The following is a 20323-nucleotide window of genomic DNA, read 5'->3' on the forward strand; positions in this document are numbered from 1 at the left end:
GAGGTTCCTGACATTCTGAGACAGAATGACGGCTCCAAAGGACCAATTTGACTGACAGACTTTCAAATGAGAATCTTGCTGTGTAGTACCCCTCTTGGTTATAATGCACTTAAACTCAAATTCAAAGACTCAGGTCCCCCAAAGCTTAAGAATTAAGAAGTAGTTGCCCATTAATTACTGGTCTCCCAAAGTCTCCCTCTGAGTGGGAGCCAAGCACTGGCAGGCGGTGTGAGGCTTCAGAAACCCTGAATGACCATCTAGCTCCTTTCGACCATCGGTGCCTGTGGCTGAGCACCCCATCCTCCCCTTTAATGTCTGACCTGAGGTCACTTATATATATTGATGGCAAGTTCTCTCAGGCTGGCCTTGGACTGGGCCATCACTGCATACTAATGAGTCCCTGAATTCCAAGGCAAGAGGGTCAGCTCTTGTGCCTAGGAGGGAAGACCCACTGCCCCTTTATTGTTCTCTGGACTAGGGGCTCCTGATGACCCCTGTGGGATTATTTGCCTTGCAGATTATCCTCTTGCCCAGGGAGTAATTCCTCAGTGTCCACGCGTTGCCCTATGTCCCAGGAGGGAGCCATGGTCATGCCCCAGGTGTGATAAGGCCTGTGGCCCTGAGTGGTGGGCCCGTGACCCCACCCCACAGAGGGGATTAGCTGGGGATTTGGATTATCCACACCAATGATCCCTTTCACTGGGGACAAGGATGGAGGCTTGCCTATGTTGGGAAAAGCGGAAGGGGGGCGAAAAGCCAGACCAAAATTTCTCTAATATAACATCTTTAATTCTAAAAAACGATGGGATAGTTGTGGATTTTTAAAAATTTCTTTACCAAACAGGTATCATCCACACAATGGAATGTCTAAGTTAAAAAAGATATACACTGAAAACACATATCTCCTGCAGAGCACTTTGCTCAGAAAGGATTCTCCGTTAGGTTAGGTGCTTGAGGCAATGACTATTAGGTAACGTTAAAGTCCTGATGAGCAATGAGAAGCCTGAGCTCGCTCTCCTTAGGACCTTCCCTCGCAGCAAAATTTCACAGATTTATACAGTATCTTCTCTCCGAACAAGAGAAGTTTACTAAATCACTGGAGAGAAGAAGTCGATCGAATCTTAATTTATGCTCCAAAGCCAAACTTGAGAAACTCTTCAAATTGTCTTGGCGCCTCTTCAGACCCGAGAAGTTGCTGCAGAAGAGAAGTTGGGAATGTTGCCGGTTCGGCAACGCATTAAGCAGGGCGTCCTTTCGTACTCGTGTCTGGCTCTGTTAACTACCACATGAGCCTGAACCCGGGTGAGCACCTGTCTTCTAGTCATCAACACCCTAAGCACTCGAGACTGTTCTCCGCTGAGAGGCTCTGAAAGCAATGTGGTAGGAGTTAAAAAGGAGGACTGGCAAAACGTTGAAGGAAGGTCTCACAGATCAAAGGGAAATTGCTCCAGCTGGGGAATTGTGGAGAAAGCCACGGGGCCATTTAATCTAAGAAATAATGGGCTCATTCAGGCTAATTTGACATCCAGTTTCTGCCACGAGGAAACTGCCTTGCATAGTAAGAAATGTCAGTTTGTATCAACTGAGCTATGAACTTGGAAATGGCCAGATTCTTTTGAATCAGAAACCGCAAATAAAGGCCGTTTTGGCAAGTGGAAGATAAGCACTATAAATGGAAAAGAAAAGGTGAATCAGCAGCAACACATACCAAAACGTAGAGATATCCCAGCCTATGGAGATGGTTGGAGCAGACGGTCTTCTTGCTGCTCATAGCACTTAACCACAGAGCTCTGAAATAAAAACCCTGCAATCCACTGGGGCTTTCTTTCCAGTCGGCTACAAAATCCACTGAGAAAAAGGTGACAGCTTCATTGACTGACATTTTCAACTCTGATTAACCACTGCTTTCCTGATTTTTGTATCAATTTCTCAATTTTACTTATAAAAAATATGAAACAGGTGATCTCAATTAGGAAACAAATTAGACAAAGTCTTCAGTTTTGGACTTTTTTTTTTTTGGTTGCCTGGAATGAATATATGTAAATGTAACTGCATTGCAGTGAATTCCTGGGAACAGAAATAAGTCTATCTAAAAATGGATGAGAGCTTTAGACAGGCAAAGGATGAAGACAAAAAGTTGTATGAAATTGGAACAAACTCATGTTCTTACCCATTTCTTTCTCCCAAATATTGTTTCAAAGGGCTGCAACATACGCTATGTTTCATTACTGCTATGAAATATAACTGACACATACAGAAAAAAAAAAAGGGGATCGTCAAAGGAAAAAAACTACCTGAATTCTAAAATAAAAATGCAGTTTTCAAAAGCAATGAAAGGACAGTACAGAGGTTCACTGGCAAAGGCGCATGTGTGGCTTAATTGGTTAAGCATCCGACTCTTGATTTTGGCTTAGGTCATGATCTCAGGATCGTGGATCAAGCCCCATGCTGGGCTCTGTGTTGGACATGGGTGGTGCCTGCTTGAGCTTCTCCTTCTCCCTCTGCTCCTCCCCCCACCTCTCTCTCTCTCTCTCTCTCCCTCCTTCTCTCTCTCTCAAAAAAAGGCACACTTTACTTGGAAAACAAATCTAAATAAATGGAGCTAAGGGAATTGAAGCATCTTCGAGAAAGTCTAATTCAAATTTATAAAAGAGAGGGGCACCTGGGCTGCTCAGTTGGTTCAGCATTTGCCTTTGTCTCAGATCATGATCTCAGCGTCCTCAGATCGAACCCCACATTGGGCTCCCTGCTTATCGGTGTGTCTGCTTCTCTCCCTCTGGCCCTCCACCCCGTTCGTGCTCTATTGCACTCTCAGTTTCTCTCTCAAATAAATAAAATCTTTGAGAAAAAAAAAAGATTCCCAAATGTTGATAAACAATGAGCAGAGAACTAGTAGACACCAGACCAAGAAAGTGCTTCTTAAAATACACAGATGCACAAAAAGAATTTTATGTATGTCTTTTGGGCTGTTGCAACAAAGGGAATGTATGAAGAGGAACTGTACAGAAGTCAATAGAAATAAATACAACTGATTAGCGCAGAGAGTAAAGAGACAGGCCTTCAGGTTTGCAACAGCACTAGGAGATGCAAAAGTAACAAGCACCATGTTAAAACAAGGGAAGGAAGAATGTGGTGGATCCCATTGCACAGTGCTTCTCAGTGCTTCCTTTTTGGAGAAGGACCAACTGAAGGGGGCGGGAGAGGAGAGAGAGACAGAAAGAAATGGAAAACAGAGGAGACAGGAAAATTCAAGAAGGACCCGGCCAGGGGGCTCAACACAAACAAATGGGATTCCAGAAAGAAACAACAGGAGGAATCATCTCAAAAATTGCTTAGAAATAAAGGATGTGAGAGAGAGAATGCATGTGTGCCCCGCAGAACTGAGGGGCTGCTCGCCAAAGTGGAACCGTGAACACTCAGAACCCCGGGCACAGCAGAAGGCCCTACACGCTTTTGGAAGGGGTGACAGAAGTATTATGTCACGTACAAAGAACCAAGAATCAAACTGGCTTTGAACTGCTTCGCAGCAGCACTGGGGGTGGAATACAATGAACCAATCCCCTTGAAATTCTGAAAGATGGTTTCCAACTAACATATATATCCAGCCGGTGTGTGGGTGAAGAAGGACATGGTCAGACATATTCTCTCTTAGGAAGCTACTAGATACATGCTCCATCAAAATCAGGGAGTCAATCGAGAAAGGAAAACATGGGGCACAGGAATCCGGGGAAACAATTTAAGAGACAGCAAAGGATGATGGGGATGAAGACCAGAGCACCTGTGGCTCAGTTGGACTAGAAGAGGAAAGAAGTTTCCAGAAGAGAGTTCTTTAAGGAGACAGTGTTCATGAAATACCTGATGGTCTCAATGTTTCCAGGAGATTCGTACAACTGACCAAGCATTTGAAGCTGGGTTAGCGATGGGTACGTAATAACCTGAGCAAAGACACAGCGAGAGAGGGAACACAGCAGGGGGAGTGGGAGAGGAAGAAACAGGCTCCCAGCGGAGGAGCCCGATGTGGGACTCGATCCCAGAATGCCAGGATCACGCCCTGAGCCGAAGGCAGACGCTTTAACGACTGCGCTACCCAGGCGCCCCAAACAAGCATTTTTAACAGATTTAAAATGCAAGTTTTATTGCCACCTTAGGCTGTAAGACAGAGGCGACTGTGGCTCACAAGCGGGCCTAAGTGAGTTAATGGTCAAAATGGTTCCAGAGCATTCAGAAGATAAAGAGGTACCCATTAGCTCCCTGCATGCCACACCTCTTAGCTACCATCCACAGGGCTGGACTGTGGCATCTCCACAGGAGGGAGACACTTGGGCTGACCCCACTAAGGGAACGGAGCAGGCTGCCGGCACTTCCAGGAACTCCTGTGTTTTGTGTTTTCACAAGAACAGATTTTTCTTTTGTTATAATACTTCTATATATCCATATACGATACTGAATTACATCTGTAATTGACATCTCTGTACACATCTAGATCCTATTTCTATATTATACCTATATATTTATTACTATACCTATATCTGTATAATCTATAATTAAATCTGTGTAACTATATTTTGTATCATGGTTTACTTGCTTATTTTATAATAATACCTCATTGTATGAGAAAATTCCTCCTCCAATGAGTCTTAATAAGATGGTGACTGCATTTAGAACACCACAGTCAGGGGAGGCTAAATGACAACGTGGTCACCTGACAGTGCCAGGAAGGGACTAGGAACCTCAAGGTGGGGCCATTCTTTTATTTACACCGAGGATGTTGTATACACTGGGGCCAGAGATAAATAGCCTCTGGCAGACACAAGCAAGCATAACTGAACAAATAGGAGTACCAGCAGAAATTAACAATACAAACATGTCACTATCATATACAGGATTCAAAATAGTCATTAATTCCAAAACAATGTTTTTAAAGATTTTATTTATTTATTTGAGAGAGAGAGTGTGTGAGAGAGCACAAGCAGGGGAGGGGCAGAAGGAGAGAGAGAGAGAGAGGGAGAAGCAGACTCCCCACTGAGCAGGGAGCCTGATGTGGGGCTCAATCCCAGGACCCTGAGATCATGACCTAAGCCGAAAGCAGATGCTTAACCAACTGAGCTACCCAGGCGCCGTCCCCCAAAACAATTTTTTTTTAATAACATGGGCATCATCAGAAGGTGGTCAACGTTTTCTCGACCATCTCAGGTACAGCTACTCTCTACCCTACTTTTAGCTGTATTTCTATCCGATGCTTTCCCCCTGGGGCCTGAGAGCTAATTAAGTGCTCCGGCTTAAAAGACCTTTCCTTCTCCCCCGTGTTGTGCCACAGCATGAATGTGAGCTGTAAGGGGTGGCAGATGAGAAAATATTAAATTGGTATTTAATTAAGCAGAGTAAACAATAAGGTCAATAGCAACTTGAAGCTGACATCTGTCTCCGAACAAGCAGGCAAGCTAGCTCCAGGTAGGGACAACAGAGAAGCAAGCTTATGCTGCAGGCTGCTGTGGTCCATGCCAATTGTAATATCCACTTCTGTTTTGGAGGCAATGAGACATTTAATAAAAGAAAACAAATAGCGATGCCTCGCTGTATCTAGGAGGAGAGTAGGAACAACCCTCCAGCTGTTTAGCACTGCAATGTTCAGGCTTCATTTCATTTTGCTTTTAAAAATAACGAGGGAAATGAAAAATGTTCTATTCTGAACTCCATGAACAGAGCGTGCACAGCTCCTAAGCCTGCCATCTTGATCTGTGCTGCATTACTTTCATTTGATGCTATTTCAATAAACAGGAAAGAGTTGGAGAATCTCTGTTAGGTATTTGTCAAGCCCCAAACACCTTGTAAATGAGCAAGGGAGCTGGAGAGATGACAGATGTTACTGATTTACTGCTAGGATGGCACATGAGGTGGGATTGTAGTTGGAACTGATATTAGAATATTAAAAGCCCAACAAATAGTAAAATTACCATTGCACCGGTATCTGGGGTGAGCAGAATGGCTTCTGTCACAGTTAATCTTATGCCTCAACTTGACTGCCCAGATACTTAATCAAACATTGTGGTTTGTCCAGAAAGGGGTTTTGGGGTGAGAGGAACATCTGAGTCAACAGACTGGGTAAAGAAGATATCGTCCTCCCTAATGCAGGCAGCATCAGTCAATCAGTTGAAGGCCTGCACAGAACCAAAAAAACGCCTGACCCTCCCATGAGTTCAAGGAGTTCCAGCCTCAGCTGCACTGAGCTGGGACATGGGTCTTTTCTTGCCAGTAGCCGTGAATGGAAAGATCAGCTCTTCGTGGGTCTCAAGACTGCCGGCTTTTTGAATGGAATTTACACCATCAGCTCTCAGTGTGTGCAGGCCTTTGGGCTCAGACTGGAACCACACCATTGGCTCTCCCCAGCTTCCACCTTGCTAACTGTGGATATGGGGATTTCTCAGCCTCTATTATTTTGTGAGCCACTCCTTATAATAAATCTCTTTATACTCACACACACACCCTACTGGTTCCGTTTCTCTGGAGAACCCCAACTACTCCTGTTTCCAAATCTCAAATTAGTGAAGCAGTAAAAAAACAAAACACTATTTAGATACCATGAGTTACATGCGGAAATGTAAAATTCACAGATATAGTTAATACCATATTTCACTGTGAAGACAGAGGTCCAGGTCTTGGGCATCCATACAACTTCCATTACCATACCCAGCTCTCATTCAATGGAATGATAAGCCATGCTGATTCCACCTCTTATGTATCTATCCATCCACTTTCCTTCATCCCAAGTGCCATCACCTTGTCCTTCAGGCCACAGTCTTTATCTTACCAGAAGACAGCAACAGCCTGGTCATTGTCCTTCCTGCCTCCAATCTCCCCTGCTCCCACCCGCTCATCCCTGCACTCCTCCACTTAAAACACTCCACTGGCTCCTCTCTGTCCACTGATCAGGTCCAAAGTCCTGGAGATGGCTTTGGGATCTGGCTTTTCCTTCCCTGTCTACCTCTATACCACTCTTGTCTTCCATGGGTCCCACCCTCATTCTGCTGAATCAAAATATACTGGAACAAAGTCCGAAAATCTATTTTTTCAAGATAATTTCAATTTCAGCCATACAGGTTTTGGAACCACTGCTCCAGAAAACACATCTCCTGGTAAATGCAATAATTTCAGCCATACAGGTTTTGGAACCACTGCTCCAGAAAACACATCCCCTGGTAAATGCAATAATTTCAGCCATACAGGTTTTGGAACCACTGCTCCAGAAAACACATCCCCTGGTAAATGCAAAAGGAATTTGGGACTATCCCTGGAGTTGTGACAGTGGCCTGTAATTACTTGCTGAGTTGTTCTTGCTCTGACAGAATTAAGAGTTCTTTGGAGACAAGAACCATAGACTGACACATGCAGGACAATCGAGGCATGGGAAGGAGTTCTGAGCATGGGCAATGACTGTCATTGTCAGTGTACTGCTTTCATAAAGACCAAAGATTACACGTGACCACCACACGCTTCTGAGATGAGATGGGAAGGACAGTAATTCCTATACAGTGTTCTGGCAAAAAAAAAAAAGAAAAAAAAAGGCAAACCTAAACTAGATCAAGGCTCTCAATCTAACTAGTGGTTTTCAGAAAATGCAGATTAGAGAAGTTTGGTGAATGACAATATGAGGATGCCATTAGCAAAATCCAAAAGTAAGAGTTCAATGGATAAATGGTATGGTTTCATCGACAACAGATAGTGAGAAAAAAAAAGGAGAGAAGGGAAAGCTATAGATCATTAGACACTTTAGAGGCACGTCAACCAATGCCATGTATGGATATAATTTGGGTCTTGATTCATCTGTTGGAAAAACAAAACAAAGCAAAACAAAACTAGAGAAAATTGGTGTGGCCTGAACACTGACTGGTTTTTATTTTAAGAGATTAGCTAATTTTTAGGGTGTGTATGTGTGTGCTGATAATGGTTATATTTAAAAAAAAAAACAGAGTGTCTATATGAAAAGATGCTCAATATTGCTCAACATTGGGGAAATACAAATCAAAACCGCAATGAGCTACCATCTCACACCGGTCAGAATAGCTAAAATGAACAACACAGGCAACAACAGATGTTGGTGAGAATGTGGAGAAAGGGGAATCCTCCTACACAGTTGGCAGGAATGCAAACTGGGGCAGCCGCTCTGGAAAACAGTATGGAGTTTCCTCAAAAAAGTTAAAAATAGAACTACACTATGACCCAGAAATTGTACTACTAGGTATTTACCCAAAGGATACAAAATTACTGATTCAAAGGGTACGTGCACCCCAATGTTTACAGCAGCATTATCAACAATAGCCAAATTATGGAGAAAGCCCAGATGTCCATTGACAGATGAACGGATAAAGAAGAGGTGGTATATATATATACACTGGAATATTACTCAACTATCAAAAAGAATGAAATCTTGCCATTTGCAATGATGTGGATAGAGCTAGAAAGTATTAAGCTAAGAGAAATAAATCTGTCAGAGAAAGACAAATACCGTATGATTTCACTCATGTGGAATTTAGGAAACAAAACAGATGAACATATGGGAAGGGAAAAAAAAAGAGAGAGGGGATCAAACCATATGAGACAATGATAGAGAACAAACTGAAGACTGATGGAGGGAAGTGGGTGGAGGATGGGCTAAATGGGGGATGGGTGTTAATGTGGGCATTTGTTATAACACTGGGTGTTATATGTAAGTGATGAATCACTAAATTCTGCCCCTGAAATTAATATTGTGCTATATGTTAACTAACTAGAATTTAAATAAAAATTTGGAGAAAAAAATACATAAAATATAAAAAAACTACAATGTTTTGCTTTTTAAGAGGTACATCCTAAAATACTTATGGATAAAATATATGATGCATGGTATTGCTTTTAAACTAATCATGTGTGTGCAAAGTGCCAGGTGTAGGGACACAAGTGAAGTAAGACTGGACACATGCTAATGAAATGCTGAAGCTGGGTGATATGGGAGGGCACAGTTGGGGTAGTGGGGTTTATTACATTATTCTTTTTGGTTTTGTAAATATTGTCATGAGAAATAAAGTGAAAAAAGGAGGTAATAGGTCATTGATTTCTATATCATGCTATTTCAAAGTTTCTTTAATGCATCGGTATTTGTCCCATTGGAGCTGGTTGCATAAACCTTCACAGGACAGGAATGTGCAGATGTAATGGGACGGCATTCTTTGATATGAAGAAGTCTTTGAACACCTGATATTAACAAACACAACACTCTTAGGGAAAGCCAAATCCTCTTTCGAACCAGAATGGGTTGCAAAGAATTGCCAAAGATTACCAACAAGAACTGTCATGTCCTTCCATGAATATGTTCTCCTCTTTTCCATGAGAATTTCTAACCACACTTTGGTGCTAAAATGAATGTGCTCAAGTCCTTCTGGCTCATCACACTAAACTGACAGAATGAAGGGACATTTAGTTTTAGTACAGGAGAAAGTTAAGAGGTAGAGAAAAGGGCAACCTATATTGAGTTTTCTGTGTTTTTTTTTAAGTGACACTGAAGAAAAACTCTTTACAAATTATACTGTGTAATTAAACATAATAATAGGTCACTTAGAATATCCCAAGTGATACTACAAGAGAGAAGAGCACAAAGGTCCTCTGAACCAAATATCAATGTGAAAATGCTTTTGTAGTAATATATGAAAATTACAGGGGGAAAGGATCTTTGTAACTATTTGTCAATTGCATAAGTATTCCAAGTGGCCTTTAACTTTATTTTACGGCTGCATGTGATTACAAGAGATTTCCTTCTTTGTTTCTGTGTTGAAATGTTTTAATTTGTGAAGATTGTTCTTTGGATGGGCACCTCATTAATCTGCAGACTGTGAAAAGCACTGATTCATACATACATAGATATCTACTCTAAGTTTGGCAAGAAAGAGTGAATAAAAATCGTGCTTTGTAAAGACAGATAATATAGAACTTTCAAGTTTCAGAGTAATGAGTGAGCCAATCCTGATGGAACATAAATTATCACTTGCTTAAAAGTGGATGACATATGTATGAAAAATATTATTTGCTTAGAGGATGAATACCTTTCTTTTAACAACAGTTTAACCTCACACTTTTAAGAAAAATGTGCAATGGTGTCAAATCCACTCACCAACCCATCCATCAATTCTTCTTCCCTCTTTTTGTTTAGCAAAGCAATAAAGGGACAATGGAAAAATAAGAGGATGGAGGGAGGGTAGAAGTGAAAGAGGAATGAGAAGAAAAAAGAAGGAAAGGAAGGAAATTATAAATGTACGACGTGATTGCATGATGATTTATTTTAAATTTTTTAGCCACTATTAAAATTCCACACCAGAATGTGACATTTGTTATAAAGCAATGAACTGACAATGACACATCATTACCCAAAGTCCACAGATTACATTAGGGTTCACTCTTGGTGTTGTATCATACAGAGTTGTTTCACTGCCCTAAAAATCCTCTGTGTTCCACTCATTCATCCCTCCCTTCCCCCTAAACCCTAGTCACCACTGATCCTTCTATTGTCTCTGTAGTTTTGCCTTTTCCAAATGTCATATAGTTAGAATCTTACAATAGACAGCCTTTTCAGGTTGGCTTCCTTCACTTAGTAATATGTATTTAAGGTTCCCCCATGTCTTTTCATGGCTTTGAATGCTTGTCTCTTTTTAGTGTTGAACAATATTTAACTTTCTGGATGTACCATGATGTACCGTTCACTTACTGAAGGACAACTTGGTTGCTTCCAAGTTTTGACAGTTAATTAATAAAGCTGCTATAAACATTCACGTATAGGTTTTTGTGCGGACATAAGTTTTCAATTCATTCGGGCAAGTCGCAAGGAGTGCAACTGCTGAACTGAACGGTAAGAGCGTCTTTAGTTTTATAAGAAACTTTCGCGTTGTCTTCCAAAGTGGCTGTATCATTTTGCATTCCCACCAGCAATGAATGAGAGTTCCTATTGCTCCACATCCTCACCAACATTTGATGTCCTTAGTGTTTTAGATTCTGGTCATTTTATTACTTTTTTATTATTTTTTAATAATAGTTATTTATTATATTAGTCACCATACAGCACATCCTTAGTTTTTGATGTAGTGTTCCATGATTCATTGTTTGTGTATAGCACCCAGTGCTCCATGCAATATGAGCCCTCCTTAATTCCCATCACCGGGCTAGCCCATCCCCCCACCCCCCTCCCCTCTGACGCACTCAGTGGTCATTTTAATAGGTATGGAGAGGCATCTCACTGTTATTTTAATTTGCAATTCCGTAATGACATGATGTTGATGAACATCCTTTTTATAAACTGACTTGCCATCTGTATGTCTTCTTTGTTAGGTGTCTTTCAGGACTTCGTACTTTTTTTTTTTTTAAAGATTTATTTATTTTTTTGAGAGAGAGAGTGTGTGCAAGCACAGGGGGGAGGGGCAGAGGGAGAGGTAGAGAATCTCCAGGAGACCCCTGCTGAGAGCAGAGCAAGATGTGGGGCTCGATCTCATGACCCTGAGATCATGACCTGAGCCAAAATCAAGAGTCAGACACTCAACCGATAGAGCCACCCAGGTGCCCCTTTGCCCATGTTTTAATTGAGTTTTTCATCATCTTACTGCTGAATTTTAAAAGTTCATTGGTTTTGGAGTCATTTATCAGATACCTTTTGCGAATATTTTTTCCCAGTCTGTGGCTTGTCTTCTCATTCTCTAGGTGTTGTCTTTTGTAGAGCAAAAGTTTTCAATTTTAATGAGCTCCAGCTTATCAATTATTTCTTTCACGGATGGTGCCTTTGATGTTTTATCTAAAAGGTCATCACCATACCCAAGGTCATCTCGGTTTTCTCCTATGCTATTTCCCAGGAGTTTCATACTTTTATGTTTTATGTGTATATCTATTATCCATTTTGAGTTCCTTTTTGTGAAGGATGTAAGGTCTATGTGTAGATTCATCATTTCCCCCTTTGGCATGTCCACTTGTCCCAACACCATTTGCTGAAAAGACTATTTTTGCTTCATTGTATTATCTTTGTGCCTTTGTCAAAGATCACTTGACTATATTTATGGGTCTATTTCTGGGCTCCCTATTCTGTTCCATTGACTTCTTTGTCTATTCTTTTGCCAATAACAGACTGTGTCTTGATTTCTATGGCTTCTAGTAAGTCGTGAAGTTGGTAGTAGCAGTTCTCCAACTCTGTTCCTCTCCTTCGATATTATATTGGCTATTCTAGATCTTTTGCCTCTCCATTTAAACTTCAGAGTCAGTTTGTCCATATTCTCAAAATAATTTGCTGGGATTATGACTGGGATTGCAATGAGTCTATAGATCAAGTTGGGAAGACCTGATACCTTGACAACATTGAGTCTTCCTACTCACGAACATGAAACATCTCATTTGTTTAGTTCTTTGATTTCTTTCATCAGAGTTTTATTTTCCTCATGTAGATCTTATACAGATTTTGTTAGATTTTTCCAAAGTATGTAATTTTTGTGGGTGCTAATGTGAATGATACTGTGTTTTTAATTCTAAATTCTACTTGTTCATTATTGGTATATGGGGATGCAATTGACTACTGGGTCTTAACCTGGTATCCTGCAATTTTGCCATAATGGTTTATCAATTCCAAAAAAGGCTTGACAAGCATTTGCCTCTGGAGTTCATTCTTTCTCATACTTCCTTCTCCCCACTTTATGGCAGGGCTTACTGCTAGCATATATGATTTCTCAGGTAATTCCAATAACTTTACAGAGTAGGTGAGAAAATGAAGTTCAGAGAGGGAAGAAACTTGCCAAGTTCATACAGATACTGGTGTATCACAGAGACAGGATCAAGCCTAGGTCTGACTCTAGAGCCTTCCACATTATTCCAATTCCACACAGTTTTCTATCTCCTTTCCGAATCTTAGCCCCAGGATCACAGCACTTAAAGTTCTCCCAATTCCACGAAGCACCAACGTGGAACAGCTGCCAAACTGGCTCAGTCTCCTCTAACGACGCAGTGACAGTCGCTTAACCCCCTTCGAAAATACTTTGCTACTGACGATGGTGGCAATGGACTAATAACAAAAAACAGTTAATGCGAATAACCAGATAACCAGAAGGACAAAAGAAAAAACATTAATGAGGAAGAAAATGGTCCTTTGTGAGAAGTATTTCTTAAATCTCTGCCTACGTTTGATAATGGTTCGACCATTATCCATTTTGTAAGATCAGCAGAATGTTGATGGAAAAGATGTTAAATTAAGCATAGAATTGCTAGATATCTTTAAGATGGCTAAATGAATGCGAAAACTCAAGGATTTTTACCTCCTGAAATTTACTTTGGAAACTGAAAGGGCTCAACCTATAAGATGTCTAAACCCAACAATTCTATGCACTGGGTGTTATATGCAAGTAATGAATCATCGAACTTTATGTCAGAAACCGGGGATGTACTGTATGGTGACTAACATAATATAATAAAAAATCATTAAAAAAAAAAAAAGAGTCGGATGCTTAACTGACTGAGTCAGGCAGGTGCCCCTGATTAGGGCCTCTTTATAAACTTTTAGGATTGGGTGGGTGGGTGCAGGGATCCATTGGTCTTGCTGCCACCCAAGACAAGTTTCATATGTAAGTTCCCTTTGCTTATTAAAACTGCTCCTACCCACCTGAAAAAAAAAAAAAGAAATTGAAGGTTTGATTACCCCTAATCAGAAGGGGGAATGAAGCATGAGAGACTATGGACTCTGAGAAACAAACTGAGGGCTTCAAGAGGGGAGGGGGGTGGAGGAATGGGATAGACTGGTGATGGGTAGTAAGGAGCACGTATTGCATGGTGCACTGGGTGTTATACGCAACTAATGAATCATCGAACTTTACATCAAAAAAATAAATAAAAATTAAAATTAAAAATAAATAAATAAATAAAAGGGAAAAAAAAAAAAAAAGAAGCTGCCCACCAAATGCAAATCTAGATGAAAAGAAGATAAACAAGATAATGCCAGCTAGGGTTGTCCTAGGAAACAAGGAAGATTTCTACAAATATAGCCAGAAGAAAAAAAAAAAAGAAATTGAAGGTTTGAAACTAACATAAAACTAGTAGATTGAGGCCCTGTTGTTAGTCAGAAAAACCAGACTGTATGTGTCGCAGACACCATAAGCCAGAAAAGTGACTCTTGGCAGTGGTGGGGGGGGGCAGTAGTGGTGGCATCAATACTGACAACCACCACTAATGCCTATATTTGGTAGAAAAGGCATTTGAACTACCACGACTTTTTTTGGAAACAACTCTTCATTTAGTGCACTGTTTCCATTAGAAAAGATAACACCTATAAACTCTGGGGATCCCTTTATTGTAAGAAAAAGAAAAAGGAAAGGAAAGAAAAGCAGCTAGGAGCTGACCTGGAACTCACAGCTAAGTTGTAGTGTTCTCTTGTCAATCGTAAACAATTTCAAAGAATACTAACACCAGGCAAGTCTGCTCTGATCCTCAAGGAGCCACACACATACAAAGACCACTCCATAATCATGTCCAGACACAGACAAAAGTGTGAATATTGTTCAAATCATGAATATGAACAAATATCCCCCTATTCTGGCTCATATAGGTGACTGCTTTTTTATCAACCATAGTTTTAACATCACTCTCTTCTTGCCTTCTAGGTAAGAATTACAAAGACACCCAAGCATAGTATCAGCCCAGCATCCAGTCCAGAGCAAAGCCCCACTTCCTTTCACTCTCCCTGAAATCACCTAAAATAGGCCAAATCCTATTGTTTCTTTGTAACACCTTTTTGCTGGGATGCCGCCATACTTCGCATTGTATGTGTCTTTCCTTAGTGCAGTGAATCAATAAATCTAACATTGTTGAAAAAGAGGTATATTTCTGGGGTTTCTGCTGAAAGGCACTGACACCTGTCTACTTTTTCAGGGGCAGAAGCCCAGGAGCTACAAAAGGTGTCAGCTGGGGACCCCATGGTGGACAGTCTTGCAGTCAGTGACCTGGGACCCATGCAAAGACAACTAACCAGGTGGGAACAGAAGCTATGGAACTGTGGAGGAAGTGAGCTCATTTCGTAATGATCCTGCGCCTCGTCTCTTTTTTCACAATGGAGAACAGCTTGACTATGATTAAACCATCAGAAGACACTTCTAGTTTTCAGATTATAATTTTACAGGTTGAAAGAAAGGCTGGCATTACAGTGGGAGACTCCTGGTATCCTCCAGGTGTCACCATGAATAAGAATATCCCCATCATGTCGGTGTCTTTGCCCTCAGTTGCGGATTTTTCCCGTACATGTGACAAACTGAGATACTCATACTGTTCCATATTATAGCTGCTGGCAGGCAGTGCTCTTTTGTCCTTCCCCAGCTCGCAAGCACATCTAAAACATGCAGTAAAGTCTCCATCACTGTTGTCATTGTCATCAGCACCGCCATTACCAGCAGCTTCACAGCCATCATTGGACCGCCCAGCAGTCTGGGGTCATCTTCTCTGTACCAGAGTCCATGTTATGTACATGACCTCCTTCAATCCTAAGATCAGCTCTAGGAAGGTGCTGCTGGTGGTATTTATCCTCATTTTTCAGATAAGGAAACTTGAACGAGTGACATTAAATAACCCCAAAAGGGCACAGGGATTCGAGACTGGATGATCTGTCCCAAGGCCCGCACGCTTAGTTACCACATCACTTTTTACTCTTCTTAATAAGCCTTAGCTTAGGAGATGAAAATGGGGAAGAAGAAAAGTAGCCTTGGGCTTGCTGCATGCTCTTAGTACTTTCAAGAAAAATTCCTAGAAATCTCTCGGGTTCTTACTTCCAAAGGTGGCTATATTATTCTGGAAAGCTTTATCGTTTTAGAGGATTTCACTTGTTTTCATTAATTACAGATCACTCCTTGAAATGATAGCTATTAAGATGATTACCAGAAATGTCTCCAAGTGTATGATAACGTTCTCTGAAATTAGTAACCAAAAATGCACCTCTCACCAATCAACAAAAGCAAAACAAAAAAAAAACTCATTAATTTGGGGCTAATGTGGGCAAATTTTCTGATATTCATTGAATAATTCAATGAATCTGTGAGGCATGTGTGAAATATCATGGGAGGTTAAGAATTCAGTGAGATGTCAAGACTGCTGCCTTCAAGTAACTTAAAAGTACAACAGAGAAGGTGTGAAACATAAACATATCTTTGACACAAGCCAAACAGTGACAGGAGTCTTAACGGAAGTGGAGGTGAGGTTTCTTGGAATTTATAGAATAGTGCTGCTCAAGACGGACTCCGTGCTGTAGACACCTGTATTACAGTTTAACAGAATATTTTCATGTCTATTGAATCGATGTGTAGTAAAAAAAAAATAAAATAAAATAAAAAAGGAGGAGGTGAGGGGGGCACCTGGGTAGCACAGTTGGTTAAGCATCCAACACCTGGTTTCAGCTCAGGTCACGATCTTCAGGTCATGAGATCCAGCCTCATGGCAGAGAGTCTGTTTGCGATTCTCTCTCCCTCTCCTTCTGCCCTTCCAATTCATGCTCTCTCTCTCTCTCTCAAATAAATCAATCTTAAAAAAAAAAGAATTCTGCTTGCATTTCATATGACCTTTCTATTTCATTTTTTTCACTTCACGTTTCTAGTAATTAATTCTCATTCGTTTTGCAAAAGTACTGATAAATGATGGAGTATAATTACCACTGAAGCTTGAGAAGCAGTATATTCTAGAGCTGTGTTTAAGCCCTCGTGTTAATAAGTATCATACCACACTTTACTTAGTCGAGCTCAATTTGATAGCCATTTGGATATACATATAATAATAAATGACATTTGTTTTTTATATATAATACATGCATGTAACGTTTAAAGTCACAAAAATCTCTTTAAAGATATTCTGAGTTGATGCTCTATAGTAATTCAGATAGGAAATAAATCTGCACTGGAATAATGTGACATCAAAGCTAAAGATATGCTTTAAAAATATACAATGCCATAAGCAATTGAGATTCAGAACCTTTGATGAGCCATGGCGTGACTATTTAAAAATCAACAATTAATGAAAAGAATTTTTCCCTAAACAAAAAAAGACAAGATTATAATGAAAGGTCACTCTCACCGCCATGGCCAATTAAGAGAAGAGGAAAAAAAAAAGATGAGGAACACTGTGTTGTTCTAGAGTTTTTTCAGTGTAGAACACTGCTTGGCACAGAGTAGGCACTCGATAATTGCTGAATGAAAAAATGGTATTTAAGAGTAAATAATCAGGCAGGGGACCTTAGTTAACATTATGGTATAATCCTGGAAGATGTTTCTTCAAAGGAAAAGACATTTCTTTATGGGAAGACCCAATTCCATTCCAAACTTAGTGCCGATTCTTAAGAGAGGGGCTTGCTTTGAAGGACGCTCTAGGACAAGCCGAGGCTTTGTCAGTGACTAGGTGTAAGACCTTCTTTATCCTCCTCAGGCCTTGATTTCCTTGCCTGTACAACGGAGATGAGAATAGAGCTCACCTCACAAGCTAACTGGGAGGAATAGACACCATGTTATTCGAGCATTTCACTCATGCCCGGTACTCAGTAAACACCTAGGAAATGGGAGATAACAGTAGCATTATGTGGAAGCATATGATGCTGCCAATTTTGCACCATTCTGACCTACAACAATGGCAATTTCTATGGTTCAACCTAATGTTAATGGTATCTGGCTTCAAGTATAGTAAAAAGAACCTTTCTGCTCAAAATAATTCATCAGGCAGAGACTGATGTATTCATTTCCTGTCACCTTCACTATTGTATCTGCCAACGTATGTCTCCGGGCTGCTGTCCAAGTTACAAGAAGGGATGTATGAGCCTGGGAGGCATGTCACACCTGGGGGGTGCTGCTATCAGAATCCTCTGACTGCCGGAGGGCAGGGTCCGCCCACGACAAGCACACCCACACTGAAATGGTTCCTCCAGGGCCACCAGGGAAGCCAGAGGGAGGTCCTCCCATCTTACAAACCTTCAAAGATTCTATGGCTCTTTGTGAGCAAAAGTGCTGAGTGGGCTTGCATGAGATGCCAACTAGAGCTGGCCCGATAACTTTGTGTGGGGGGAGCATGTAGGAGGTTATCAGTGAGAGCACCGGAGGTCATATTTCTACCCCTCCCCTAACCATTGTCACCTTCTCACTTGCTCCTGCCTTTTATGGCGCTGTATACTCAGTGCCACACCCCCCGGGCTCCCACGCTCACACTACCACCGACGCACGCACAGCTAATAACCACTCCTTCCAAAGGAGACAATCAGTCTCGAAAACATCTCATGACAGTTAGAAAGTCCTACTACTACCTGTCGTTTTTACAAATAATTATTGTAACAGGTTATATAATGTGGTCACAACATAGTGTCTATGTTTTTAAGATGAAAATATTTTACACTTTCTGCTGATAAACTTAAACACAAGGTCCAAATCTTAGACACATTTTAATAGAAAGGCAGATCAAAACACAATGAATGCCTGCTTAAACACGGCTTTATAAACCTACTCAGGGTGAGGAGGTTTGCACAGTTGCATGTCTGGATTTTAAAAACAGTCAGACAATTCCTTTTGAACAAACACTACGTATAACAGTGTGTATTAGCTCAAATGTGGTCTACTGAAATCCATTTTTCTGTATATGTTTATGTATTTAATTTTATCTCTAGGTAAAGTTTCATATAGGAAATTTAAATATATGCTCTTGGAGGGAAAGAAATGTCTCATTTCTCTTTATACTCTATTTAATACCTAGCACTGTCTCCAAGATGTATTAGGAATTACATAAATGTATACTGAACTAAATTGAACAGGAAATTCAGGGAAAGTAATTATGTTAATTTTCACATGAAAATACACTAAATCAAACGGTGACTTCTGATGTTAGATTAAAAAAAATAAAGTCACAATAGTCGTGGGAAATTAACTTAAGAATCTCAGATTAATATTCCATTAAAGTGAAATTGAATTACACTCGCTCTTGAAAAGGACATGATACTCTAAGATTTAACCATCAACGTTTGGTGAAACACATTTAATTTAAAACGTAAGTGCCTATTTCCACGAGGTGTGGGATCCATTCTTTAAGGCTAACGTCACAGGTAACTAACAGTCACGGGCGATGGAAGGGGTCCTTGTATAGGCAGAGATGTTAACACAGAACTCCGCTCATTGACAGTTGATGGCTTTAGTAGGGCTAAGTGATTAGGGAAGAGAGACTGAAGGAACAAATATGGGTCCACCTAAATACCAAGAACGAAAGAGGACCTGAGCTGGGCTCTGACCCCGGAAGCTAGAATGGGCAGAGCCCACACATGAACACCACACAGGACGCCCCATCTGTTGTGGCACAGCCAGGCGCCACGTGAGTTTAACTGGAGCTCCAAGAAGCTAGGGGTGACAACGGTCTCTTTCCTGTTGGTTTACACACGTGTTTTTATAGCCTATCATCCTCCACGTTGCCATTAAAGGCAAGTCTAGACAGGTGAGGCAAGTAAAGGGTAGGTAAAGAAACCCATCCCAGTACTATCCTTATTTTTACATTTTTTATATGATACAATCAGACCTTTAAGAGAACTTAATCGAGCAGGCTCACCACGCTAATCTTTCCCTTGAAGGCAAGTTCTTCAGTTGGGTGTCAGGGTCATGCCAATGCACAGAATGATTTTTAGAAACCTGCCATGACTCATTCAAGGCCCAGACTTCATAGATCCAGGTCCTCTTCAAACATGTCACTCTCACAGTGGCACTCAAATGCCAGGAAGCATGCTATCCCCTGAAACTCTTCTTCCTTCAGAGCAGTTCTAGATGAGGGTCTCAAAACCCTCATGGACCATAATCTCCTCATTTTCCATTTCTCTCTGTTTTCCACTTCTCCCCCTCTTTTGGTCTCACTGGACCCCCCAGCCTCTGGATGTTTCCCTAATCCCTGGCATTAAGTCACACTGGCTGTCAGGAGGAATGAGAATAATACAGAATTTTTATGTAGCACTTCACCACTCAGAAGGGGCTCTCTTGGGCCTTCTCTTACTTGATTTCACTTGCAATAGGTCTTATTATTATCCCTCTTAAAGAAGTAGCAAAGCGGACTTTGAGAGGCCCCCTGAAAGCTTGCTGACAGGAGACTGCAGTCAGCGATTTGTAATTTTATCCTGCCCACCTCGGTGGCAAGAGATCCCACCCAGGACACCGGTGACCGTGCCTTGGCACAAAGACTCAGCCCCATTAGCATCCGATTCCAACCAAATAAGCAACTCTACCTGGAAAAGAAATACAAACCATACAAAGCAGCCAACAATGCCCACGGGCATGAGGCACTTGGAAAACAA

General features: G+C 41.0%; 1 protein-coding gene across 5 annotated transcripts in view; it reads right to left on the reverse strand.

The window, feature by feature from the left end:
• Nucleotides 1-20323, reverse strand: part of KIF16B (kinesin family member 16B) — a 290550-nt gene that overhangs the window by 11938 nt on the left and 258289 nt on the right. The gene's annotated exons all lie outside the window — the stretch shown is intronic.

The sequence above is a fragment of the Ailuropoda melanoleuca genome, chromosome 13, assembly GCF_002007445.2.
Source record: "Ailuropoda melanoleuca isolate Jingjing chromosome 13, ASM200744v2, whole genome shotgun sequence".
In the NCBI taxonomy this organism is placed as follows: Eukaryota; Metazoa; Chordata; class Mammalia; order Carnivora; family Ursidae; genus Ailuropoda; species Ailuropoda melanoleuca.